Below are 15,109 nucleotides of genomic sequence, written 5' to 3'. Positions count from 1 at the left end.
ATAAGTGGTACTAGGTTTCTTGGTGCAATCCCTAAATCTCTGTCTGTACAATTCAGGAGTTAACCCATACCTTGTCATAAGAGCTTCCTTCATGTGTGGATAGGATGTGGTGACATCAGAGGGGAGATCCAGCAGTGTGTCCCGCCCCTCACTCAGGAACCTTCCCCACAACCCCGCTCCCCAATCTTTCTCAGGGACCCGGTGGGAGGACATGGCTACTTCGTAGGCCCTGAACCACTGCCCAATGTCATCCTGCTTATAATATTCTTTGACTACATCTTTAGGAATGTGCACCCTTGACTCTGTTGAATTGCTGCCACCAGAGGGTGAGTTGTCTAAACTCCTGGCCTTGAGATCCAACTCCCTCATTTTTACCTCATGCTCCATGGCCAGTTTCTGCCTTTCCATCTCCATTTGTAGTTTTGCCATCTCCACCTCATGTGCTCGTGCAGCACTCCTGTCGGCCATCTCCTCGGGCGACAGGCCTCTGCTAGGCTCAAAAGCACCTTCTGGGGGTATCACCTCCCGTGCATTCTCTGGGAACTTTGATTCGTGCCAGGCTCTCAGCGCTGTCACGTACTGATCTTTGGTGCTTAGTCCACTTTGCTTGATTCTGTACTTGGAGAGATATCCTTTCAGGATATCATTTGTGCACTTCCTCAGTGCCTCGGGCTCCCAATCAATGTCATCCACTCCAGAGAATACAGAGGACGCTCCGCCTCCATTGACTGAGCTAGGCATGGTTTCTTAAGGTGGAGATTCTTCTTTAGCAACAACTGTCAATCAATCTGTGGCGGCGTTATAGGTCTGCTCTACGTGGTGATCAATAATTCACTGTATGTAAATCATAAATGCAAATTCGAAATCCCACCGCTGCCACCAATGTTAGAATGGGGAACCTCTGGTTGGCACAGGTAGGTACTTGTGACAAGCAGTGGTCCCTTCTTCTATTCAGGGCGAGAGAATTATCCCTTCAGAACAACCCCTGCTCACCCTATAGGTAGTGTGGCGCGAGCAGTCAGGGCTAAACTTCAGGGCGCTAGTCAGTTAAGCATTTATGATCACACACAGTAAACCCCAATGATCCCCCACAAATGGACACCAGGCGTAAGTTGTATCAAAAATACGGATGCTTTATATAAAAGATTCTTTGTTACACAGGCATGTACAAGACCATCAATAACGGTTGCGAAATAGAAGCCACAAGATGATAATTAGGCACTGTTCTTGTCTTTGGTAACTTATTCGATCACGAGCGCTTCACAGGGCTCGGTTGAGTCGGTCCAGTCACGATGATGCGCAGTACACCCGGGATACAGTGATACGGGGAAATCAGAACGTTGCGGACCCCGAGTCCGATAGACAGTTCACTGTACCTGGGAACGTGCGATGTGCTTGGACGAGTCTTCAGGGGAGATGCAGGTTCTGCACCTCGTGGGTCTTCCGGATCAAGAATTCAGCGGGCGGCTCTCGGTAGACAGGTGCGGCCCAGGGCCTCCGACACGGACTGTGCTGGAGGTCACTGCGGAGGGCGGCACGGTCAGACTCAGGCTGGGAGGTGAAGCGGGGCGGCCGGATACGTTACGACGTACGGGCGGCCGTCCGAGGCTTGATTTCACTTCCCAAGTAGAAATCCGGCGGGAGGGCGAGAGGGCACCAGGCACGCTCCAGTGGCAGGCAGGTGACAGGGAAGTGGAGCGGCCAGCCTCGATGGGTCCAGAGCGACTCAGGTAGAGCGGGGCTCTCGGCGAGGGGAGGCGGCCAGGCTTCTGGGTGTCACGGCCCTAGGAGGGGTGGCAAGGTGCGCAGAGCACTCCGGCGGGAGAAAGCACACGGCTCGAGTTCTCAGACGAGCGGAGACACGGTGAACCCACTGGTCCTGGGGTTCAGTTCAGGGGGCAAGCTCTTCTTCCAAACCCTTGGAGATAGTTGAAGAACAAAGTGCAAAAGTCTCTTTCAGTCTTTTTCCTCTCCTTCCTCAGCAAGGCACCTACTGCAGGCCAGTCCCTCAGATCAGGGAAAGTTACTCCTCCTTCAGCTTCTTCCAGGTCCTTCTAGTCGGGCAGAGTTCCTTCGTGGTTCAATCTGGATCTGATTTCTTAGGAGCCAGGCTCCTTCTTTTATACAGGGATTCTTTTGTTCTTTAGCGCCAGGGGGGCTGGGCCTGGCTCAGTCCAGTTTTGGAGCACTCTGTTGTGGTGACTCGGCTTGTTCCTTTCAGCAGCAGGGCAGAGACATCAGCCGCTCCACAGTGGGCGGCGCCGGCTTTGTGGTGGCAGAGCACAGGTCTATTCAAGAGTCAGGGTGTACTCCTCCCACCCATCCTGGTGTAATCTCTCTACCCACCACCTGGCAGCCAACCTGTCTCCTGGAATCCCCCAGCCCTGCTCCTGTACTGTTGCTAGGCAGAACACACACCCACGGCAGAGGCGGACTGAGATGGTCAGGCACGCAAAGGCTAACTTTCTAAAAGTAGCATTTGCAAACCCAGGATATTAAAATAACCTTTACTAAAATATGTACTTTATTATCCCGAGTTCAGGCATACTAAACATGACTTTCTACCATGCTCTCTGAGTCCACTGGGGTCACAGCGTGTAGCGATCCCAGCAGCCCATTCTGGCCTATGGAGAGCAGGTAGCCTTCAATAGTGAAAAACGAAAATGGCTGTAATTCACTATTAAGACATGCCACACACATCAGGCCATGTCCTACCTTATGCCTACAATGCACCCTGCGCTTGGGCCTACCAGAGGGGTGACTAACATGTAGTTAAGGGAAGGTTTAGGGACTGGCAAGTGGGGACACTTGCTCAGTCAGCGCGACGGTACCAGTCAGCGCGACGGTACCAGACCGCGCGCAGGTTCTGCAGTGGCAGATCCTAGACACATTTTACCCCGCTGATTCGGTGGGTGGCACAATCAGTGCTGCAAGCCCACTAGCAGCATTTGGATATACAAGCCCTTGGCACCCCTGGTGCACTCTACTAGGGACTGATAGTAAACCAAATAAACCAAACGGGGAAGTCAATTCACATAATACATTTTACCATAGGGAGCACTTGCACTGTGGCACTGGATGGCAGTGGCACAGTGCCCTGAGCAGCTAACACCAACACAAAACACATTGAGGCACAGACAAAAATGGAAGGGTGACCCACGCCAATGGTGCCAGGTCTAACAGCTACTTTCGGGTCAGGGGTCACCAAAGCGATATCATCGGCGTATGCCAGGACTTTGGTTTCCCAGCCATTGGTGATGATGGGTCTGATAACATTATTATGCTCTAGCTGACGTAAAAAAGGGTCGATATATATTGCAAATAAGGAGGCAAGATGGCATCTGAGGGATAACACCGACGCAATGCTCCGACGATCAGACCCCGTGAAAGTGCTTTTCAACTCTGTTTAAAACCCTGAAACCGTAATCCTGTATTACACAAAGTCGGTGCAAGGAGAATTTGAATGAAGCCATCCTGGCACTGCCAGCACAGCCTTACCGGGTCGACGCGACGAGCTGCTGTAGCTGGTGCCCACGAAGCATTCGCACGCCACGTCCCAACCTCGAGAGAGCCACCATCAATCGGACATCCCAGATGCTTCTCGGCCTGCAGCGCTACTCTGCATCAGTGCTGCTACGACGCGGAAACCTGACAGTGATCCACAACAGTCCGCCTGCGGAAGGGACATATTCCTGGGAATTCAGTTGCTTGGGCAATATGCGGTTTTCCTGGCCGCCCAATATATTATTGGGATACTTTGTAGCAGTAGCCGGACACAACACACTCAAGTAAGGATGGCTGGCAGGGGGGTGAAAACAGTTAAAAATAAAAACGCACAAAGCGGCTCCCAAGCGCAACCAGCACTGCAACCTGGCACCTCGATGGTGGGCCGGCAGAAAAGATTAGACAATCGCGGGGGCAAAAGCAAGGGGCTTGAAAGAAGAGAGAAGAGGGAGAACTATGACCAAGTGGAGGGTCTAAACCAAGAAGGGAAAAGGGAAGCCATAAGAAAATCGCTAGTAAAAACTCAAATTGATCCAGGGCACTGTCAACCTTTAATTGCGAGCAGCTTTGGATCAACAGGGGGTCAGGTCCCAAGATTCATACCGTAGCAAATGGGGCAAAAGTGGCGGAAATAATCTCGATTACACAAAGTGAGGCAGCTGTAGTCTCAATTAAAGAAACAATCCATTTACACGCTTCCTTTTCCTCCGTACAGGTCATGGTCTCTCCCAAGATGCACTCTACCCCCCTAGCCAGCCTAGAAACCGGGTCAGATGTCCGCGCACTCCCCGATCGGGAGGATCCTGTCAATTTACAAAACTGCACGGGTAGGGATGGTAAAGAAGAAATAAATAACAACAAACTACTCAAGGGGGCCAAACCTCGTTCAGAGGGAGCATCAGGCACAAACTGCAAAACCCCCTTCACCTCACCCAAGACACCCGACAATATCCTGGAAAAGTTCTACTCACTAACCGAAGAGTCGGAGCACAGGGGAAGTTGGGGGGGTCAGGGGGGTTGGTCTAGTGAAAGGGAGATCACAATCGGAAGGCTTTTATTTTTTAGGTGGAATAAGCACCTCTTAAGTATAAATGAGTAAGCTACGTATCACCACAAATACAATTTGCGGCCTCAATGATCCTAAAAAAAGACAGAATACAGCAGCTGGATTAAGGTTATTAAAGCAGATATAATTTGTATGCAGGAAACGCATATTAAAAACTCACAGAAACATCTTTTAGGGACACGAGTATGTTTTGGTGGGGACCACAAAGCACAATTCTCGCACGCGAGGGGTCACAATCCTGGCATCTAACCATACGTTACAATTCAGCCGTATGTCAGTGGATCAGCTAGGGAGATGGGCCATAACTCAATATCATAGCAGTAATGGAGAACCACTCACTATTTGCTACATCTATGGCAGTAACTTAGATGACCCAACGATAATTCATTATATTAATTACGAATTAGCCAACTGGCCACTCCTGTTAATAATTTGCGAGTACTTTAATATAAACCTGCCTGCGTATAAAAATCTGAGACAGGAACTAGGGTGGATATATAAGGGCCGCAAACCAAAATTGTTTAGGGCACTCAGGACACTATGTCAGGAACATGCGCTTACGGATCTTTGGAACTGGCAAAACCCCATAAATCCTGGCTTTACTTATTTTTCTTATTTTAGCATCCCACTCTCTACTTCGGGATTGTAAAATAGAAAAGACTCTGCGAATATTGGCAGACCATAACCCATTCATTGTAGAGATCAAGATGGGAGGGGTTAAAGGTGGTGCTATGATTACATGGAGCTTTGAGCGGGCACTTCTCTTGAATGAAGAATATTGTGACTACGTGAAGGGGTGGATACCTCAGCTTCTTGAAGAGAATATAGGAAGCTCTAGCATTGACATTGTTTGGGATGCACTCAAGGCAGGATTACAGGGGGAAACACAGATTTTCTCTTACAATGAATAAAATAAAACAAGCCGTAATGAATGAGCGATTAGCGAGATTAGCAATTGCGGAAGAAGAGCTGATTACTATAGTCCAAAATGGAGGGGAACACAAGGAAGCACAAGCAAGGGTTACGGCTGCCAAATCAGCAATCATGGAGATAATTGCTAAAGGTGCGGCTGATAAACTCGCTGCTTGGTGAGAGGAAGCTTACGAGTGCAGCGAGAGAGTGGGCCATCATCTTGCCATTAAAGCTAGACGAAAGGCAACCCGGAACTTATTCACAGAGATTGAAGACACCGTGATGGGAATAATCTCAGAACTAGACGGTATTCGAAAGGTTTTTCACTCTTATTACCAAAAGCTTTACTATGAAGACCCTCAAATAAACTCGGCCGAGATGGCTATATATCTTAACCAGACCCCCAAAGAACAATTTCCAAAGGAGGAACAACTACATCTGGAGGCGCTGCCTCAATGGCTAGAGATACTATTGTGTATAAACAGCCTGCCTAGTGGCAAGGCTACTGGTCTTGATAACATACCTCTTGAATTTTATATCAAAAACAAAATAACACAGCTAAAAGAGTGTATGACGCAGCTGGTTATACATGTTTTTAAAGGGGGTAGACCTCCAGAATCTTGGTCGCAGGCCAAAATAATAGTATTTCTTTAAAATAAGAAAACACCGACAGATCCTGGCTCATACCGCCCCATAACACTGATCAACTCGGACAATAAGATCTATTAAAAAATGTTAGCTACACGTCTGGCCTCGGTAATCCATATGGTTATATCAACAAGACAACATGGTTTTATTCCTGGTTGTGGGCTGACCGATCACATCCGAAGGGCCATTACACTTCTTGACGCAAAAAATATTAATAAGGAACCAATAGCACTAATTTTGTTAGATGCGGAGAAGGCCTTCGACAGAGTCTCCTCGCCCTTTCTTTGGGAGGCTCTGTCAAGGGTTGGGATCGGAAAAGACTTTCTGCAAGCCTTTAAAAAGTCCATCCCACCGCAAAACTAATGGTGAATGGAGTACTTACTGACAGCTTTAATATAATGAGAGGTACCAGACAGGGCTGTCCGAGTTTGCTACTCTTATTTGCAATAAATCCTATTGATAAGTATACACCTTCAACCATTGCATTTAAAAGTAGGACATGTAGAATGTTAAAGTTAAACATCTCCTTACAGTAACTGGAGCCTGCAAGCTATTTATACTGTAGAAAAATAGTCTGTTCCATAGAGAAACACTGGGATGCAATTTTAAATGTAATATTGTTATCACTGACTAGGACATAAATAGAAATGTCATCTTTGGATTCTTTGTAATATTTATTGAAAGTTCAATTTACTAATGAAGCCGGATGTTTAATAAATAATGCGAAAGATTTACTTTTCGAAATTACCTTTTTCATACATAAATCATCTGGAGGCTAATTTGCATTATCCTCTAGCTGCAGCCCTCTGAGTGCTTAAGCCCTGAATGAGGTGTGAAAATGCTATCAGTGCAAGTGCAAAGGTCTGGGTTGGGTGACCAGGAATGTAACTTAAATCGGGCCTCTCCTGTCACAGACAGATGTCAGATGACACCTGGAAAGGACCTTTCATTTTACCCCTTAGTCAGGAAGGCTTAAATCGTAGTGGGGAGGGAGCTGCACCAGAACTGGTTTGAAGTGTCCACAGAAAAGGGTTTTCTCATTTCCCTGACCACATTGGCTCTACAAAAGTGGAGAAAGGGTTCACCATCCTCAATTTAGGTAGAGAGGGGCACTGTGGGATTGCTTGTAGTAAGGCATACGGGCAATGCTGAAAAAGCAGGTAGGGTAACACCTGGGAACTGTTATCCCATTTATTAGGGAGGAGCCAGGTTTCACCCACCCATAAGCTGGTGCCAGGCATAAATCTGGTATCCCCATTACCCTCCTCAGAACACTACTGGACCTGTGGAAGATCAGAAGAGGACTGAGCCTGCTGTCTGAACCCTGAGAATAGACCTGAAGGATTAGACCTGCTCTCTCTTGAACTAAGTACAAAGACGTAAACTCCAAGAGTCACAAGGCTGACCTCCTGTTCAAGCTACAGGGACACAAATGGCAAGGGTCTTTCCTGCATCTGCCAAGCCTACCAGTTCTTACTAGACGTGTCCTGGACCCTGCTGTTTGCCTCTGTTTGAGTGAGTCCTGACTCCCAAGTGTTGTTCCTGGAACCCTTGGGTGTGTCTGGCTAGACTTCTTCTGCCACTCCTGAAATCCTGGGATTCAGAAACGTTTTTGCCTCCAAAGACCTCTGGGGTACCAACCTGCTAAGCTGATCCAACCGGGGTGCGCTGTTGATCGGGTAAAGATTCAGATCTCTCCCTTTCTGAGGTTCTCCGCAGCAGCAAATCCAATTTAGTGTGACCTTGTGGAGAAAGTATCCGGCCGCATGGAGAACTCTTCAGCTACAGTCTGCAGCCTTGCCCCATTGGGGAAGTCCAAGCTTTATAAAAGTGACTACGTGTGAACAAAGAAATATTGAGTGGGCAAAGACTCTAAAAGTATCCAGCCAGTAAGGGACCTTCCCTGGGTGGAAATTTAAAATGTATCCCACTTTGAGCTTTCCGTCAAAAACCAGCAGCTTGACTGGGACCTTGTTGACAGCTATACAGCCACATGGAGCCCTCCTTGGTGAAAGCCTGCTGAAGATTTTGGGCTTTATTTTTCCAAGTCCCAAGAAAAAGCTCCCAACCAGGTTAAACCTGGTTTCGATATTCAACTCACGTTTAATTGTAGTCAGCCTTCAATCTAGGTCCTGTCTACCATGGGCAGTTGACCGTGATTGATGTGTAATGCGTTTTTGTGCTATTTTTATTTAAAGCTTTAACCTTTTATATCTATGGTTAATCTTATTGGATTTTTGTCATTTTGGTGCAATTTTATTTATTAAAATGTACCCTATTCTCTAAATTGGTTTGGGATTTTTATAGTCTTCTGGCTACCAGGGGATTAAGTGGAGGTTAATTTAATGACTTCTGACACACTGACAAAGTTTGGGATTATTATTTAAGGTGGTTAGTCATCATTCTCTCAACTAATCACCTAATTTCTTACATCCACCGAAGCCGAATTTCTAATATTTGCTTAGAACAGCAAGCAAGAAATAGAGGAAACCTAGCTTGATGACATGAACCTTGTCGGCATTAAACAACAACATTAGCTGAATGTCAAGTAGCTTAGATTTATCTTGGACTCCAGCTTCATTGCTAAGAAAATAATGACGGACCGGTAACAATGCTCAATACTAAAGACAGTGAAACTGTTCCTCCCAGATCTTGACTTCAGAACTGCTGTTCAAACCTACATACTCTTACATCTGGAAGGTGGAAATGCCTTTATCCATGGTCTCCCAGACTCCACACTGCCTGCCTAAATGCCACAGCACAAATCATCTAGGCCCTAGAGAAATGTGATTATATAACTCCTTCTGGTGAAACTCAATTGTCTCACATTGCCAGCCCATGTCATCTTCAAAACAAGATGCATCATTTACAATGCCATCATGACCAACATCTCCACCTATCTGGTTTACAAGGTTACTCTCTCTGGTTGCACTTGGCAAATGAGCACGTTCAAGTATAAAGGAGTGTAAGCAAGGCAAAGGGACATTTCAGTCAATGCCCCACAATCTAAAACAACATCAGGGCTGTCTCAAACTTACTCCATTTTAAGGAAGTGTTGAAGGTACAGCTCCTTAAGAACACTGCAGCGCAATGCAGCAACAGTACACTTGGCTCCCAGAAGCCTACTCCTCCAATCACTAATTGACTCTATCCTTTCCATTTGACCCTGTACAGAGATACATAGCAAACTTTTCAAAAGAAATAAATGCTCTTGACTTCCTTTTTCTCTACTCCCATTTAGAGTCTATAAACTATGGTACTCTGCAAAATATTGATTGTTTATTGGTTGTGTGTGTGCTCATCATGTACCACTTGCAAGTGCTGGCACATGCCGATATACGTGTCATTATTAACTTTTGTTTGCTGAGGGCAGGGAGACCAGCTAAGGACATAGATTCATGAAAAAAGGCTGCCTGAAAGCTGCAAAAAATAACTAAGAGTAACAAGACTATATAATTGGTAAGACTCCGTAAAAAGTGGGACACTCGGGCAAGCATGTGCTATGAAGGTATTATGTACTATAACTACATCCAATATTGGTAAAAAAATAGATATATAGCAGAATACAGTTTAAGCGGATTACCCAACATCCAGGGTGAAAAACGGTTTGTTTACACCACTCACTTGTCACCCAAAACTTGCCCAGTGGCACCTATGTGGGTACAATTAGAGGAAGAGGGACATTTTTTAAGTATGCACTTTAGAAGTACTTAAAGTTTGAAAACTTAAGATGGAACAAGCACTTGTAGAATTATATATTTCACACATTTTAATTATGCCTACGATTCTCCAGTGATTAGCTTTACTGAGCGCGTACTGAACAGAACAATAAAAAATCACAGCATGAAATTCATGAAATACTTTTGCTGTGAACCAATGGCAACACAAATCATAAAGTCCCCATTGGCGGAGAGAAATATTTTGGCCGTTGGTGAGCATTTCATGTGGAAAGTAAGTGAATGAAAGAAATGTTCCCTAGCATTTTACCTCCCAGGGCCGTTAGGACTTATTTATTTTTCTCTTTACAGTACAGAAAATGAACTTTGCTGCTTCTGCAATATGACTGCAGTTTTTAAACTAGCAATGTTTAAGCAATAGTTCTTCAAACAAAGAAATAAACCTTTTCTAAAGAATGGAATGAAGACTTATCCTTTTAGTGCAGAATTACTATAGTGCAAAATACCTTCAGTTCTTCGGAGCATTTGCAAGATTTTTTTTCTTTTTTGGCTCTGCAATGAATACTTTTGTTACTGTATCTAGCTCAATGTGCCTGCTTTGGCACTTATTATTTGACATTCTATGTTGCACTAAAGACCATCCCAACAAGTAAGGAGTTTTTTGACTTGAGACCTGTGCTGAAATCTATCAATACGAGATACAGTTTTATGGTGAGGCACAGAGATCAAACTATTATCCTTAATGACCCTGCAAAGCTCAAGGAGCTTCCAACAGATACGCAGGGACAAAGGTGTAATCGGGGAGCCATATGCAACATGAACTCTCCTCCCTCTCCCAAATGTAAAAAAAAACAAAAGTGGCCTCCTCCCACCCATCACTCTCAGTGCCTTCACTCTGTTGAAAAAGCATGCTACCCCATGCTGCATTGGCAGGCTCACCGAGAGCCCCGCCAAAACAGCCTGGAAATCCTTTGTTATGTATGACTCTCATAGGGAGCCTTCATTGTTTATACCAGAGTCTAAATCTGTTAACCCACTGCTATGATGTTGCAACAGTTGATAACAAAGCTCATTACGCACTGTTTGGCCGTCATTAAGGCCTTCTGATCGGGCTGAGCAAGCTCTTTAAGAGCCTGTCAGTGGAGTGCTGCTTGTCTGCTTTGGCTAAAAGCAAAACTCAGATGCAGGAAGGGGATGGAAAGCAGGGAAAGTGGTGGGAACTGGTTAAGGATGGCAGGCAGGCATTCATTTTTCTCGCTTGTGTCAAGAAGAGACCATATTATCTATGGCTCCCCCATTACTCCTCTGCCAGTCCGTAGTAGTTAGTGCCGGGGCAGATGATTTTGAGGACTGATGATGCATGATTTTTGCAAAATAATCTTGCTTGCTCAAATCTACTCATAATCGTGTTATTAACGAAACAATGACTGATGGTGTGAATTTTTTAAATATTATACGGGAAGTACAACGTGAACTGTGCAAGAAAGGCACAACATGTTTATTAAACAGAAACTGCAACGTTTAACATATTGAAAGCATGAAGAAATTTGTAAGTGTTTTTTCATGTACGAAAACTAATAACAGAGAGAGAGTGGAATAATATTGCATATAAAAACTTGCACATAGAAATATGAAATAGTAATAATAGAGACGCTTTTAGAAAACAACTTGTGAAAATGTTTATCCTAACTTCATAACAAGAGGAAAACAAAATCTTGTTAATAGTTTGATTATTGGGAAAGTTGGATTATACTTATGGATTTAATGAATAATGAATCTTTGATTACTGTTTCTTTATGTGTTTCCTTCTTTTCTAAATAGTAGCATGAGTGTTTTATTTCTCAGAAAAAAGACGGTTTATGTTTTTCCTATAAAGGCCTCAAAACTCTGCTAATGTAAATTTCGTGCCCCTAACGTAGGCTACAGAAGGATTTATTTGTCTCTGGACTATTTTAATAAAGCTTATTTATTTGTTTGGTTGTGTTTAGAGTATCACTCAGATTTCCTTCCCATGGTTAAAGTATTTCTTCCTATGAATAATTGTGTCAATTATGCTGCAAGCTGATGTGGAAACGAATGCAAAGGACATGGAGTATTCTTAAACTTTTTCCTGTTTCCGGAGAGCGATGATGACATTGATTTTAACAAATAACTTTTACAGAGAAAATCTGGATGAACTGGCTGAGACGATGACCACCTCAAATTTGACCAATGGGAATGCGTGGAACTGTGAAATTGCAACTTTAGGGGGATAGAAATTTTTAGCACTCGGGGTATAATTATTACCGTGAGAAAATAACTTGGTAGTAGCTGTTTCTATGAGAAGAGAGCCTTTGCTGCTGTACTCTCTATGCTACTCTGGCTGCCAATATATCCTGTAAAATTCCTGAGTAAGGCTATCCTGATTATCTTGCACTTCGTCGGCTGGTGATGTTGCTTAAGCAATACCTTTTCGGCCGAAGGGTTAGCTATTTCTGACTATTGCACGCTGTGCATTAGTATTCTATGATCTAGGTTCCTATGAAATTCTGAATTACATACTGAATTTGCAATGTTCATTTCCTTGTTTCTCTCTCTCTCCTCTCCTCTCGTTATTGATTATATGATGTATTCGTCAATGAGCTGTATTTTCTTGTTGTGAACTTACCTGTAATATTGTAATAACATAGATTTTATGATTATTCATATGTACTTGTGTATTGACCATTCATATTTTGAAATAATTAGATCAAAGTAACTTGATAAATAACCAGCGTTTGTCTTTATTAGTAAATAATTGAACATAATGTATATTGTGATTACTGTTGTTGGACAGGCTTTTCCTTCATTATACGTCCTCATGAGGGAATTAGCATCAGTCTCTTATTATCAAGTCACTATTAGCTCTACCAAAGATTTATCGGAGGACCTGAAATATGTAAGTGGTTATTGAGTTTATATGGGATCAAATCTCTTGGTTATAGAGAAGTTTTAGAATCTAATGAATTTAGGGATAAAGTGAATGATTATAAAATTTAGGCCGCTTCCGCTGGATCAGGACCATACATAAGATGGGTAAAAGTGAATTACTGAGATTTTTTTCACCTTGGGGTTCTGAATGACAACATAGACAACTAGAGGTTTGCTTTCTTTATATATATGATGTCATTCAGAACTTCTCAGTGAAAACCATCTCTGCAATTCACTGTTACCCATCTGTGATTCTATTTATGATGCAGCAACCACAGTTAACACCCACTGTTGCTATGTCATAGCAGTGAATTACTGCTTTTAGACTGTAGTTAGTCTGTATCCAAAAACTTTATTCGACAATTAAGTCATAAAAGAAATATATAAAAATCATTTACAAAAATGCAAACTAAAATACAAAAAATCATTACAGATTTATATAAATACCTAAAACATGATTAAGCTCTATACATGTTAAATGAGCCAATATCTTTAAAATCAAGTATAAAACAAACAATTTTCAGATTTGTACAGCAATATGCCACCATCCCTTAGTTTAAGTAACAATGCAGCAATGCAACCTAAAATTAAATTTTTTTGTTTGATATGGGGCTATGCATATTCAGTGGGCACTTTTGGGGCTTGTCAGTTTTGTCCGGATTACCCAAGCCCACTTTATAAATTTTGCCATGGCTATTGCAATTGCCGGGCTTGGATCAGAACACAAAATTCACATAGCCTCTTCATGCCTTCGAGTTCCAATCAGGCGACAAATAGGTATTACCCATTTCTTCCGTGGTAAATTGTAAAGGGGGCAAAAAAACATAAAACGGCTCAAAGATTCACTCTTGTCCCTGCACTTTGGGCATTTATCGTGAGACGCTCCAGCCCATTTAATTGTAAATGATCGGATCGGAAGCGTACCTGCCCTAAATTGGAAATAGAGCTTACAATCATATGGTTTCTCAATCAGGCCCCAATACAATTCCAATTTTGGGTAAACCCTGAATTCCAAAAATCTGCCTGTAAGGTGGGACGAACACCCTTTAAAAGTTAAATCAGAACAGAGCAGTTCCCAATATTTGGTCTTCATGGTTTTTTTTAAGGGAAAACCGCATTTTGAGGATCTTCCCATAAGTCCCCCATTCCCAATCTATCTAAGAGCGATCTTATTGACCTCAACCAATATATCTTATGAGAGGAATCCTTTTCCATGATTTCCTTCAAACCCAAGGCATAATGCTTGAGCTCCTCGGTAGTCGATACCCTGCGCCAATACAGCAGTGGACGTAAATAAGCTGTATCTTGGAGCATTTTCAAACCAAGATCCCAGAATAGTGGTATCAGGGGGGTACTTTGCGGGACACCAGTGGCTTTCCGAATAAACTCATTTTCCACTAGTGTCAGGCGTTTTAAATTTTCAAACCCCCATAGCTCAGACCCATAAAGGGCCGAGCTAAGAATCTTCATCCTATAGATCTCGAGGAATGGTCTGATTGGTTGAGTCTGTGAAGTTTTGAATCTTTTTAAAAGGAAACCTGCCTGTTGCTGGTACTTCAATATAGCCAAATCTATTTGGCTTTTCCGGCACATATCCTTCTGCAGCGTGACCCCCAGATAGGTAAATGCGTCGACCTGCTCTAATGGGGAGCCATTCATAAGGATGGTTCCTCTGAAAGATTTATAAGACTTACAAGGTTTAGGTCCATTAAGGACCATAAACTTTGTCTTGGTAACATTTATTTCTAGGCCACGCAGCAAGCAGAATTCTTCAAAGTGCCGGAGGGTCAGCTGGAGACCACTAGGTGTTTTTGAGATTAACAGAGTATCATCCGCGAACATGAGGACCGGGACACGATTACCAGCCATGGGCGGGGCATCCTCGGGGACCCGGGAGAGGAAATCAGCCACCCCGTTCACGAAGAGCGAGAACAGGGTCGGTGCCAAAACACAGCCCTGCCGCACTCCCCGCTCAATGGGGAAGGCATCCGTAACCTCCCCCTGTCGTCCCCACCGCACCCGGGCAAAATTGTCCTCATGTAAGCGGACGACCAATGTCAACAACTCAGGGGCTATCCCCAGCCCCTCCAGTACCCGCCACAGCTTGCCGCGCGGGACCAAGTCAAAAGCCGCCCGCAGGTCGACGAATACTGCATACAAAACCCCTTTTTCCAGAATCACTGTCCTCCAATAGAGGACCATGAACCTGAAAACCTGGTCTACGGTGCTAGTCTTGGGACGAAAACCGGCCTGGAGAGGACTCAATATATTACTATCCTCCATCCAGGTCTGGATTTTTCCCAAGACCAGACGGCCCATAATTTTTTTAATAGAATCAATCAAACAAATGGGC

This window comes from Triturus cristatus, chromosome 12 (assembly GCF_964204655.1).
Source record: "Triturus cristatus chromosome 12, aTriCri1.1, whole genome shotgun sequence".
Classification (NCBI taxonomy): domain Eukaryota; kingdom Metazoa; phylum Chordata; class Amphibia; order Caudata; family Salamandridae; genus Triturus; species Triturus cristatus.
The sequence above is the reverse complement of the archived record's forward strand: the minus strand, read 5'-3'. Positions refer to the sequence as shown.